The sequence below is a fragment of the Nelumbo lutea genome, chromosome 3, assembly GCF_056320005.1.
Source record: "Nelumbo lutea isolate HS-2025 chromosome 3, American lotus-T2T, whole genome shotgun sequence".
In the NCBI taxonomy this organism is placed as follows: Eukaryota; Viridiplantae; Streptophyta; class Magnoliopsida; order Proteales; family Nelumbonaceae; genus Nelumbo; species Nelumbo lutea.
Window position 1 is genome coordinate 86645668 of NC_142686.1, and position 13979 is coordinate 86659646.

A 13979-nucleotide genomic window follows, 5' to 3' on the forward strand; every position below is an offset into this window, starting at 1 on the left:
TTATGTTATATTTTTAAGAAATTTCACAAAAATTACCAACAACTTTCTACATCTCAATTCTCTTTTATTTCCTATTATATATATCAAACCAGAGGCAGCCTAGCTAGCTTAATAGCTGAGGCTGAATCTGGGTTGATCCAACAATTAATTTTACCATGCATCCAAATCAACAACTTTTCATAATATAATAGCCAATCGAACAAAAGTTTGGTTAGGCTTTCAAATTATTGAGCTATATAACGGATTGAAGTGATATTCACATTTCATGGAACAGGGATCGAACCATTTATTGAGTGTGACCTTTCTTGCTGAATCCTCAGCAACTTGAAAAGAAAAGGAAAGACCAGGTCATCATGTCACCCCATTTCTGTCTTTTAGCAGGGTGACGACTTCCGGGCATTTCTTATTCAAACAAGACAAGAATAACCACTACAGCTTATAATGGAGCTGGTTTTCCTTTTTAGGATCTCAGGTGGCAAATTCAAATACAACATAGTTTAGAGAGAGAGAAAGAGAGAGTTGTGTACGTGCATGGTGAAAACTAAAATGTGTTAATTTGCAGTGGTGACCGACCCCATGAACAGGAAATTAATTTAATTAAAGCAACCAAAAACCCGACACTGTTTTAACCCTTGTTTCTTCACTTGTATAAGGTGGAAGTTTTGTTTAGTTTTAGACGCTTGAGAGTAAGAAATCTGAAATCTCCTTGCTACATTTATATATTGTCTTAATTTTTAGAGAAATTGTTTAAAACTATCATGAGTTTTCAACATTTTCCTTAAATTCAATATAAATTTTCAAAATATCTAAAATTCACCATGTCAGTAAGTTTTTATTTTTCAAAACTTGTCTTCTTTTAGTGCACTGTTAATGTTTCTTAATAGAGGTGTCCATTATCAGCATGAATAACAATTTTCATGACCAAATTACCCTTGAATGGCGAGTTAGAGGAAAAATGGTTTCTTTCAGTTTTCAATTTTCTTGTTTTTTTTTTGCATTTTTAGTATTTTGTTATAATTCCCAATGTTTTTTTATAATTTCTGTTTTTTGTACATTTTCTATTTTCTACAATCTATAAAATTTCCTGTATTTTTTGTTATTTATTTGTAATTTCTGTATTTTTCTATAATTTTTGGTGTTTTTTCTATAACTTTTCAATTTTTATTTTCTGATTTTGTTTTTCAATTTCTATAGTTTCTATAAATTGAAAATATTTTTTTTTGTTTGAAATTTATAATAATCCTCATTTATCACACTTAATTTACATTTAATACGACGAATACATAATATGTAGCTATTATTTGCATTATTTTATCAATAATTTTATACTTTATTATACAATTTAGACATCCCATTCCTAAATGACTGAAATGTTGACCCACCATGGGCCAAGGTGATTGAATAGCTAACATCGACTGAATCTATACTATCTATACTATACTATATATGTAAGTAAAGCAGTCCACGTCATCATGTCTCTCCTTTCTCTAAACCCGATTTCCGGCTTTCTCTTGAACTCTCTTTCCTTTTCCTTTCCCATCCCTCCCATTGAGCCATGTGGCACTCTTCTCCCCTTTACTAGAGTCTTATGTCCAACTCCCCACCTACATTCCCAATTGGGCCAAGTTGGTCCAAGTTCAGCCTAAACATTATTGTTGGATTATGGCTATCCATGGTTAGGATTTTCTAGGGCTGTCAATGGACTTTGCTAAGAGGTCCATTTGGTTCACAATCAGAAATGGAATTGAAACCCCTTAAAAACAAAATCCGAACGGAGTGGTGTATTCCCCTTCCTGTTTTGTTCAGACAGGAATCAGAAATGGGTTGAAATGGGATTCTCATTTCTAAGGGAGGGAGGGGGGAATGACCATTCTCTCAAATGGGGTAATGCCTTTCCATCAAGAATATGAATAAGATTCTGGTTTTTCCCAACCAAATGGTTGATTCCATCTTGATGGAAAGGCATTCCCCCATTTGAGAGAATGGTCATTCCCACCCCCCGCCCCCTCCTCCCTTAGAAATGAAAGTGATTGATTGATTTATTTTTAATATTAGAATCTGAATATATATATATATATATATATATATATATATATATATATATATATATATATATATATATAACTTTTGTTTTTCTTGAATATATTTATTTTTATTGAATTATTTTTCTAATCAAATAAATAGAATAATTGATTAATGTAAAATTAAATTTTAAGATAATTAATTAATACTTTAAATCAATATTTATAGGAAGGAAATAGAGAAATTAATTGATTAATTTATTTTAATATCATTAGCCATCTATTTAGATTATTTTTATTTGTTACATAGACATTCCAATATAATAAAAAGAGCATTAAATTAATACTAAATTAAATAAAGAAATAGTTAATAGGTATTTCATCAAATAACGACAAATGAATATTCCTAAATTATTTGGGTATTAAATTTTATCTTTAAAAAAAATACAAAAAAGGAGACAATTTCAATGGGTCATGAGTGTTGGCGTGGATTACTTCCTTCCATACATATATAATATATATATAATATGTAGATTTTAGCAAAACCAACTTAAAGCCAAAGATTATTTACCATGTGATTGTCATTCATGTTTCACAAAGTTGGGATTCATAGACTTGTAAGGAAAAGTTGGATTAATGCATCAATCAGAGTCAGGCCTACAGTTGGCTGGTTGCACTGTCAAGACATTGGGTATCTGTTGGATTTTAACTAAGCTATCAGCAGCAGGCAATCCATCAAATAATGTGATTAATTTGTAGGTACGTTGGTGATATTAATCAACACTACTGATCCTCTGGTCAAGCCTAGCGACTAGCTGGCAAACTAATATTGAGACAGATGATGTAAATTTCTTTCTTTCTTTAATAAAAATTAGGGAAGTTATCTCAAATTGAGTTCAGATTTAATTAGAGGCCACAACATCTTAAATCTGAACTCAATTCTGTTGAATGCCACAACTCCTTTATGGTCTCTACGGTTCTTTTATAGCATTTTGATTCAATATAATCGATCATCAATGCATCACATATCGCTTCTTAGTGTAATTCAAAAAAAAACGAAAATTTAACTATGATTATGGAATATGCTTTGTTTCCAGAAACAATGTTAGGGTCCGGTTTGACGTCAGAATCGAATTGGAATCGGATTAATTTATTCCCATAGTCTGTTTGGTTCAGACCAGAATAGGAATGGAAATTGGAATCAGTAGGAATGAGATTTCATCAAATGGGGAAATGCCATTTCAGCAGAAATGGAAATGAGATTCCAATTCCACCCAACCAAACAGTTGGACATTCCGATTCCGATTCCAATTCCAAACCCCTATTCCTGCAAGCCAAGCGGGACCTTAATTCTTCAGGTTTTTGTAAACCACGTATGAGATAGATAAATTTGGTTGTTAAAAGGATTTTTGGAAAACAACACTACTGCTAATAAATAATGGGTTTGCAGCTTTATAACCAGAATAACCATCTTATTAATAGTGGTAGGTCTAACTAGTGGTGCCCACCAACGAACCATAGTCAAAATTTTCAAACTGAACCGGTCCTACTGGTTTTTCGATTTCTCCAAACTGAAACTGAACCAATACCACTGGTTAACCAATTTGTCGGTCTCGGTTTTTGATCATTTAAGTTATTTGGTTTTTTATATTTATAATATAATATATTATATAAATAAATGATATATAATATATTATATATGTATATAATGCATATATATTTAAACATAATATATATAAAATATGTGACATATATTAAATATATACTGATACCGCTGATTTTTTTCTAGATTAATAGAAAATCGAATCAATCCTTCAATTTATCAAAAATACCAAACCAATCAGTTTGATTAACCACATTCTCCGATTCAGTTTTCTTAATTCGGTTCAGTTATTTAAGTTTTCAGTTTTTTATAAACAACCCTAGGTCATTTCGGCCATTTCGGCCAAAAGGGAATAAGATAAAGAAAAGCAGTTATCCCAACATTAAAACCATGCATAGCATTCCTAAAAGACAAGGCCAACAGAGAAGAACAAACACATTTACTGTATATTTATACTCTAGGATTTTGATTACTTGATGTGATGAAAGGGAATGGAACCGGACTTTGAAGAATTATTACTGGAGATTTCTAAGTGTATTTATATATAAACTTATTTGATCAATTATATATTATATCTCAGATTTTGGGTGCCTTGTTGCATAACAAATAATTCGCTTGCGAAGTAATGCTATATTTTTAGAAATGGATCTGCTTAATTTGAAGGAATGCTATGTTTGATTTGAAGGAAAAAAGATAACGAAAGAAAGGGAAAGATGGACTTGTATAAAACTATAAATTATTTGTTTTTTTTTTTTTTTACTTTCAGGGTAGAACCTTAGGTTTCAATAGATGAGGAGAACTAAGGAAAAGCTTGAATTGATTACATCTCAATCTCTTCTTACATTACAAGAAATAATATATCTCAAGAAAATATAGAAAGAATTGGAAGCAAATAAAAGTAATTAACATGGATGATGAATCTGGTGTATATACTTTGTGATCTCTTTCAAATTTGGGAGAATTACTCCACCTCATAATTTTGATTTGAATTACATATCTACAACAACTCAAAATTATAAATATCTCCACCTATAACACCCATACCCGCCCGTGAATTGGCATTAATTTTGAACTAACACCTACTCAAAACTGTACATTGGAGCTAAGATTTCTGAGGGGATTATAATAGATAAGGGCAATTTTAGGGCCCTAATATCAATAAAGTAATACTTTAAAAAAGAAATAAAAAATATGCTAACTTTTTAAAAATAATATCAATTAAGGACAAAAACATTGTTCATCTTCTTCCTCTTGCAATCCATTCATCAACGCCGTTGTCCGCTGCCGCCTCCGGCAATGCCTCTACTTATCTTTGCCCACCTCCGCCTCCGCCACCAGCAACGTTGCCAGAGGAATGACTATTAGAAACACCGCCGCCGCCTCTGCCTCCAGCAATGTTGCTGGAGGTGGGCGGAGATAGGCGGAGGCATTGCCGGAGGTGACAGCAGGCGGAACATCTCTTGTAATTGTATGATATCATTCATGTGGAGATGCTCTCAATACATGATTGATACTATGGGGTTTGGATGGTCCCAAGATAACATTTTACAATAGAGTTGGGATCTGTTCCTCACACAGATTGCCTCACAACGACCTCATAGGCACATCCTACCGTGCATTAAGAACATCTACCGTAAATATCACATAAATACCGGAAAATGTGGAGTACATCTGGTTTCCTTTCGGGCTGATCACCTAACCACGTTGTAACAGGTATGTACCCATTTAATGTTTGAAATGAATGGAAGAGAAGCTCTCCTCTTAGTCATTTTGATTTTCTATTTCAAATTAATTAAAAAAACAAAGAACCCCACTTTTCTTCCCCATTATTTTTTGCTTTCATAAATAGAAAAACCAATAGTTGAAGCTGGTGCTGGCGACTGACGATTGATTTCCACCAACCGGTGACCGTCTGAATACAACCCGGTTTATCAATACCAAACCCTCTCATTTATCCGAAAAACGAAGAGTTGAAGACTGCACCGACGACCAACCTGACAACTGACACCGACATCAAACGTAAAACAGCATGGATGTCTCAATCCATCCCGGTTTATCAACACCAAACCCTCTCATTTTTTGCTCAAAAATCTTTATGAAAATGAGTTATTTACGATGATTATACGACATGGTTCTTGCAGAAACTTAGGCCATGTTTTCAGGACTTTATTTATTTATTTATTTTTTTAATTCCTACTCATTCTTCTTATCCAGAATGAGTAAGTACATACATGTTAGAACACGATTGAATGAGCAGCCTACATTGTAAAATGCTGTCTTCAGCTCATCCAGAGCAGATCCGGTCACCTTTTAACTCTTTCTCCCATTTCACCAAAAGTGCAAAAGGTAGTTAAATGTAGTATATATTTTCACTACTGTCACGACTGATTGGCTGTTTCTATGTTTCATTCAGAGTCTCTTCCATCACTATCTTGAGTTGATTAGCATCCAAGGTCCTTTCCTCTATAATAAAATAAAACTTTTTTTTTTTTTTTTTATATTGAAAAAAAAACAGAAGGAAAGAAACAAGGATGAATTCAAGAGGGCCCAAGGACACCTCCACCAGCACACGAAACCAACGCGACCTTAAAAGAAACCAGCCCAAATTAAAGAAGTAAAGCACTTTATATTTGCCCTTACCCCTCATACATTTAATTAGAACCTCTTTTAGTTTACTTAATCCCACACAAGCCTCACAAAAGAAAAAGAAAAAAAAAAAAAAAAAAAAAATCAATAGCTCCTTAGTCCTCCTAGAGCCCTGAAAGACGCCGAATAGATAGGAATATTCATTGGTGACATCACCAACAAATAACATCAGTTACCTCTGCCACATCCAAAGTCCATTAGGGGGGTATAGAGAGGACATGGCCCCTTACAAAAAGTCGGGCAGCGGAAAAATAAAAGCAAAAGGTCGAAAAAGTGCAGCTAAACCATTATTGAAAATTGAAATCATGCATGCAGGAAAAGAAGATGATTTATTAATATATGACTCATGACCGTTCACATCATATCTCATGGCATAAGAAGTTAATTAAAGAAAGAAGAAAGTGCATATTGTAGATTTACTATCTCTACAAGAGATGCATGGGAAGTCCAAGTACAAGAACACATGTAGATATGCGACATTCTCATTTTTCTAAAAAGCTAGAGATAGAAGACTTATATTAGTTCTTGTTTTTTAATTTAATTTTTGATAATTAAATAATAAATTTCAAATTAAATTACCCCATACTAGTAGCTTTGGGGTTCTAGTACTCTTAATTGACTAGATAAATAAATAAAGTTGTGTTTTGTCTGGATGTTGCGATTTTTAGCTTTCTATTTTATGTTTTATATGTTTCATACTATCACACAAATTAAAACAAGTTTCTGATCATGAGGTTTGCCAAGAAATATTCCCATCATTGAGCAAGAAAACGATCCATGCATGTGCTTTTGCTGCTCTCCCTCTATACTATTTCTTTCAAGTATGTCCAACTGTTGGACACAAGGATTCGAAAGCATCAGAAAGTTCATTAGCTGTATACATGATCCTTCATAGAGTCTATGTATGTATCTGTACAACTTTATCTCAAAGTTTGTATCTTATCATGTAAACCGATAAGCTTTATCTGTAGATAGCACTTAATATAAATTAACTCACCACCATCAAACACGGACCGTGACTTTTCTCCCTCAAACTTTCTTTGAGCCTTCACCAACCACATTGTGTGGGATTTGATAATTGAATCACGAGGTGGTATTGCCGTTGATTCAGACGGTTGGACTGTTCAGCCTGGGAATCATTTAGGTAATTGATTTTGTTTTACTCCAAATTCAGTCTTTACCTAAAAATTATTGAATCAGTCAATGATTCTCTTGACTCATTTCACTATTGAAATTGCAGCTGAAAAACTTTGTATGATCGGTGACAAAGATAAACACAACTTCTACATATAATCTTATTGTTATTAGATGCATGGGATACACCAAAAAGGAGTCTAAGTAATTTGTAAACACTGATTACATGAAGGTGAATTAATGGAGGAGTATCTCGTAGCCACTCTGGATCGATCTGCTACAAACAAAGAATTGTAAGTAATTGACGAATAAAGAGTCGACAGGTAAGCCAGTGGTAGTATATAAATCTAGTGGAGATATTTCTTTTGGAATGTTCTTGTTGGCACATATTAATAACATAGCTAGCATGCAATGAAGGGTGCATTATATCATGGGTCCTCATTTTTTGCACTTTTCTTCCCATATCGTTGGGATAAGGCTCAACAACCAGTTTAAAGTGTCAGTCCCTATCACTATCTAAAACAGCAAATTATAATATCAATTCAACTAGTTGGTTCGAAGAGGGGAAAAAAATAAATCAAATAGCTGGGACAAATACTTAATGACCATTTTTTCTTGTTAGAGATCCTAGCTTGGAATTGAAATATATATCTGTTCATGATAAAACAATAAAAAATTCAAGTGTTTGCAATCAGAATCGGAATTCGAATCGTCTATTTTTATAGCCTGTTTGATTCAGATAGGAATGGGAATGAATAGATTAGCTTTTTAAAAATAATATCAATTAAGGACAAAAACACTATTTATCTTTTTCCTCTTGCAATCCATTCATCAGTGCCGTCGTCCGCTGCCGCTTGTCGTTGCCTCCAACAACGTTGCCGAAGGTGGGCGGAGGCAGAGGTGGCGGCGGCGACGTTAGTAGTCATTCCTCTACTCAATGCTGCCACCTCCACTCACCTCTGGCAACATTACCGGAGGCGGAGGCAGAGGTGTGCGAAGGTGGCAACGTTGGGCAGAGTAATGACCACCAGTGCCAGAGATGGCCGGAAGCGGCGTCGGGCGGCAACACTCATGAATGAATTGCAAGAAGAAAAAGATGAACAGTATTGTTACCCTTACTTGATATTATTTTTAAAAAAGTTAACCTACTTTTTAATTTTTTTTTAAGTATTACTTTACTAATATTAAAGCCCAAAAGTTGTTTTTATCTACTATAATCCCATAATTTTTTACCCTTTCAGTTTTTCCTCAAGCATTATAATAACAATCAGAAAAAAAAAAATTAATGAACCATGTCAATGTTTAAAACATAAGAACATTAATTTACTTAATATATATGACTGAAAGATCAATATCTGATAGTGGTCACATTTACATGTTACACATTTCATATCATAATCAAGCTTGGAGTTCGGATCTGCTACCACGATAAATTGCTGGCCACGCGCATCCTGCCCCACATCAGGAACAATTGTTGTACTTTAAAACACCGATATTCCAGATGTAAAGCCAGATGTGCGCGTGGTCAGCAGATCTGGATTCTAACCAATGCATCAACTTGAGTGTGTTGAGAAAAATATAAGGAATATTGGCACAATGAGTTGCCATGTTAATGCATCTTTCTGAGTTAAACCTTTCTCATTACTTGTACATGCCCATTAATTACAACATAACGCATTTCTTGAGGTTCCGAGTTGTATAGAGATTCACTTATGGCTGTATTTTGATTTTCAGAAAAGAAGGAACAGAAAGTTGAGTGAAAGTTGTTAAGGAATTTCAAAATTAATTTTGTTCAAATCTAAAGGGGTGTGCAACAAACAGGCCCTAAGGACATGTCTACCTTGTCCTTACTCTTGTGATTGAATAACTCTTTCTATCCTCTAGTAATATATTATTTCGTAGCTGTGCACAAGGCAATAAATGTTGTCAGATTCCGACGGATAAAGAACCATTTCTATGACTGGGCCGTGGACAAACAGTTCCATTGTTAGAGTAAGATACTAAGATTGTTTATTCATTCAAATAGAAGATACAAAAAAATATTACTTGAGATTATCTTTTTTAAAGTTATATTTTGCATCAAAAATAGGCATAAAACCCTGTTGGGGAAGATGGGGTCATTGTAACTTAGGAGGAGAAGTTTTGAAGCGCGTCTGAAAATACTGTCTTTAGAACGTTATTTGCCCCCACTCAGTTTTACTGAGTTTGCTGTTGGGTTACAGGCAAATTCGTTCTCATGATACAATAAAGGACTGAGAGAGAAAGAGATAATGAATTTCGAAATTGTGTATTTTGGAATCTGATTCATGCTCCTTAAATAATTTGTGAAGAGGTATAAGGAAAAGGTAGGTACTGGTTTAGAGAAGGCACCTTGAACAGTCACAATAGTTGTTAACAGTTGGTGACTGTTAACTTTGAATTGTGCCTCTTGATCACACCCGATCGAATCGTGACCGTTGATCTCATCAATGGTGATCAACGGTCATCAACGTACCAAAACCAAAGCCGCCCATCGCAAGCCACGCGGGTGCGCGCAAAGTGCGCCTCTAAAGCGCCTCATTGCACCACACACACGTGCGCACACGCGTGCACGCACGTTGCGCGGTATCAAATCCCCATACTCTCCTCCACTACTTCTAAAGAGTGTAAATCAACTCCTATTGAAATATTGAAAACAAAACTTATAATTCTTCAATGTGGGACAAGTTCAAAATTGGGTTTTTGTAAAAAAAAAAAACTGATTTTTTCAAACAAGTGTACATGTGCAATTTCTCATGTAATTGACCAATCAAACCCATGGATTTAATCTCTTATGAGATTAAAATCCAACAAACCCATTAAGATAATTAACTGAGGTAAATAAATTTTATGTGATACGGTTCACTGTGTAAAACTCCACTTGATGTGCTAAGAAAAGTTTGAATGATAGACATCATTCAAGTGAAAAGAGGATGTCTAGTTCTACTAGGTATGAGCTGAGGTGATAAGATTTTCGGGCTTGGGCCATTATATTTAATAATCTACAAGTCATAGGCCTGGAACCTGACATGGGCTTGGGCTATAGCCCGGCCCCGCCCATTATCACCTCTCCGTGGAGTTCACACCTTCCGATAATAATACCAATTCTAATGATGTCATCATCGGGACATCGATGTACTCAATATACGACAGGGATGTGCTGTGGGGCAGCCCCTTGTGGGGCGGAGATGTGATCTCCTCTACGTGTGAACAATTACTAACTAATACAAAATGAAAACTTAGTGGTCAACTCTACCAATCAAATAACAGAAATACCTTTTAAATAACCAAACAATCATCATGAAATATTTATAGAGCTCAAGAATATCAATCGGAAAACAACAGTTTAGACATACAAGCTCACACTATAGAAGTTAAAGTAATGATGCCATTATAATCATTTGGCTATGAGGTATAACTTGATTGAACTTCTTTGAAAGATTCCATGGATGATTGTCAACGTAGGGGGTGTTTTCCAATGTGAATTATTTTTCTTGTTGTGACTTGTGGGTTCTAAAAACAAATTAAACCATCTGCTTTCAAAAGAAATTGATTCTTAAAACAATAACACAGAAACAAAAGGGTCTTGAATTTCTTATTTAGAAAACATGCTTTCATCTAACGTCTCTTATTTCCTCAAAGAAAAATAAATAAATAAATAAATCTAAAGGTCTCTTGTCACGCTCCCTAAATCATATAATATATATGTATTACAAGATTGTTGTTCCTTTTTAGAAACCATTATTTTGATGGTTTCAGAAACATAAGTATTTTTTTTTAACAAAATCAACTAACTTTTGCTTCTCCAATCAAAAGTAGAATTTAAGAACTTGTTTCAATTTTCTTTACTGATATGGCGATTTAAAAAACAAATGAAAACAAAAGCATTCATGTTATATAGGAGACCAACTTACTATTGTTAACATAGAATGAAAAGCAATACCGGTGTCAAGATATAATAGGGATGTCAATTGTTTTAACATATACTAGTCAGTATCCATGCGATACAAGGTATTTATTTAGCAAATTTGAAGCAAAAGGAGTTATTTAGACATTTAGTCTGGGTAGAGCAATTCTTAGTCCAATTAAAGCCTTAATAAGAGCACTATGGTGATAAGATAATTAAATTGATTTTGTAATTAATATAGGCATTATAATAATTTTAGATCAAATGTGATGGGAGGTTTCTGCAGAGGTCAAATTTTAGGGGAGGTTTAAGTAGTTTACCCATTAATCCAAGTTAACTCTTTTAATTAATAGTAATTTCTATTAAATATTATTTTCTTAATAAATTCTATTAACTTTTAATGGTAATAATTTTTTACAACAATTAATAGTGATTATTAAATATCATTAACAGTAGTTATCTAAAGTATGACTTGCAACTAGGGATGGCAATTTTCCTTGTCCGTGCTAGGTACTCATCTTCCCCAACCCTATAAAGTCACTAAGTGTAGATTGCCTTAGTAGAGATGAGATCGATACGGGGATTGATACTGATACTTGACTAGGAACGAGGATGAGGATGGGGAGTGAATTCCTTGCCCCACCCCAACCCCGATTATATATATATATATATATATCCTAATTTTAAGTAAATCTATTTTCTAAAAAGAATTTAATTTAGAAATTCAGGGAATTCGGGTCCCCAACGAGGAACCCATCTCTATTGGGGATTGGGATGGAGGGTCATTTCTATCCCTAATGAGGATTAGGGTCGGGGATGGCGATTTATTTTAAAGTCAAGGTCAAGGATTAGGAGTGTGGTCCCCACCTTGTACCCGCCTCGTTACCATTCCTAGTGTTGAGCAAGTTCAAGGAATTGTATACAAACCCCATCCCCAATTCAAGAAAAAAATATTTTCCCATCCCCGCCCATCCCCATTTAAGATCTGGGAATACCCACCCCATTCAGGGTGGGGCAAGGCCTTGGTTTTATAGGAAAAACCGTCATCCCTAACCTAAACTAATATTACCTAATTAACTTATCCAAATTAATATAAGCTAAATTATTTTCCCATATATATTAATTAATTATCCAAATTTAAGTATTTTATGTATAAATTTAAATCAAATGAGGTACATCCCAATGACCATAGGGCAATCTGATATAAAGGAGGAGCATTGTAGTGTGATATAGGTTAATCGATCAGTGTGATGACCCTATGACAAACATTCTAACCAAATTCCACTCTACTTTTTCAGGTCTACATTGGAGCACAATGATGTTACTACTGTAATTATTCCACAGAGGGAGTTACTTAACTTGATCCTCCATGAATTGAACACACAGAATGCAGAGTGGATTGTGAGTCAGGAACGGCCTCTATCAAGCAATTATGGCCTTCAACATACGTGGACACGAGGTATCATTTACCGGAAAATTCCATCCATTGCTAGGAGTTAGCATACAAACAATGGCTACTATAAGAATCTGCCACATCAAAGAAGCCCACCGCATCCGTGTGGTGGATGTCACATACCTAGAATACCGCCACGCTCTTAGGCGGTGTTGGAACCTGCAGAGAGACTTGGGTGCTTTGATGCAAGAGAATTTGGCTTTGAGACAACAAAATTTGGAACTTGGACACGAGGTCATAGAAATGAAGGCGCGGGCTGAAACCAGAGTATCGAGCAACAATATGTAACGTGAAGATAACGATCCCCGTGGTCGCCATCGGTGCATTTGGTACTACGAAGAGACTAATCCTACCTATTGGCCATATATTTTGATCAATAGTTGTATCATCCCTACCACCTCCTACCCGCACCCAACCTAATCACTATCGTAACAACATGGAACCATCCCCACTAGGGGTGTTAGGAACCTTCCATTTCCTTTATGCTAGTATAACATGTATGTGGAAATTTTAATAAAATTAGTCGTGTATTGTTGATACGTGCCTGCACTTTACACATGCCAATTGAATTCCCTCATATTTATCTATATGTCTATGTGCCAAAAATATAGTATAGACTTGCACATCACACCTAACAAATAAATTTACTTCACTTTATGAGGTAATATCACACCCACCTACTACCACTCACCCGCTGAGTATCTCAACACCTTCTGGTCGTCCATCGGCCCAATGGCCTGGCCCAACAATGGAAAATAGTGGTTCTCAAAAGCATCGTTTTTTACCGTCGGGCATCCCCCTTGGCCTAGGCCATTTCTGCCTCCTCTAGGGACGTCTAGGAGACCTCTCCCCACCCCATGGAAGTGGTATCACCACCCATCTACACCCCCCCCTCCCGGTCAAGGACCACATGTCGAAAATAACAAAATCACTGGGAGGTCGCTTCGACGGGTGCAGAGGGGTTCGCTAGCCACCAAACAAACTCCCTCCTATTGTCACTCACTCGTTGAGCATCCCGACCCCCTTCTAGCCATCCATCAACCCATATACCCCGCACCCCCCTCTAGGACAGTGTGCCGAAAACGGAAAAATCACCTAGTGGCCAGTCCAACAAGTGCGAAAAGGTTCGCTAGCCACCAAACCCACACCCTCCTACTGCCACTAACCCACCAAGCATCACGACACCTTCTGGTCTCC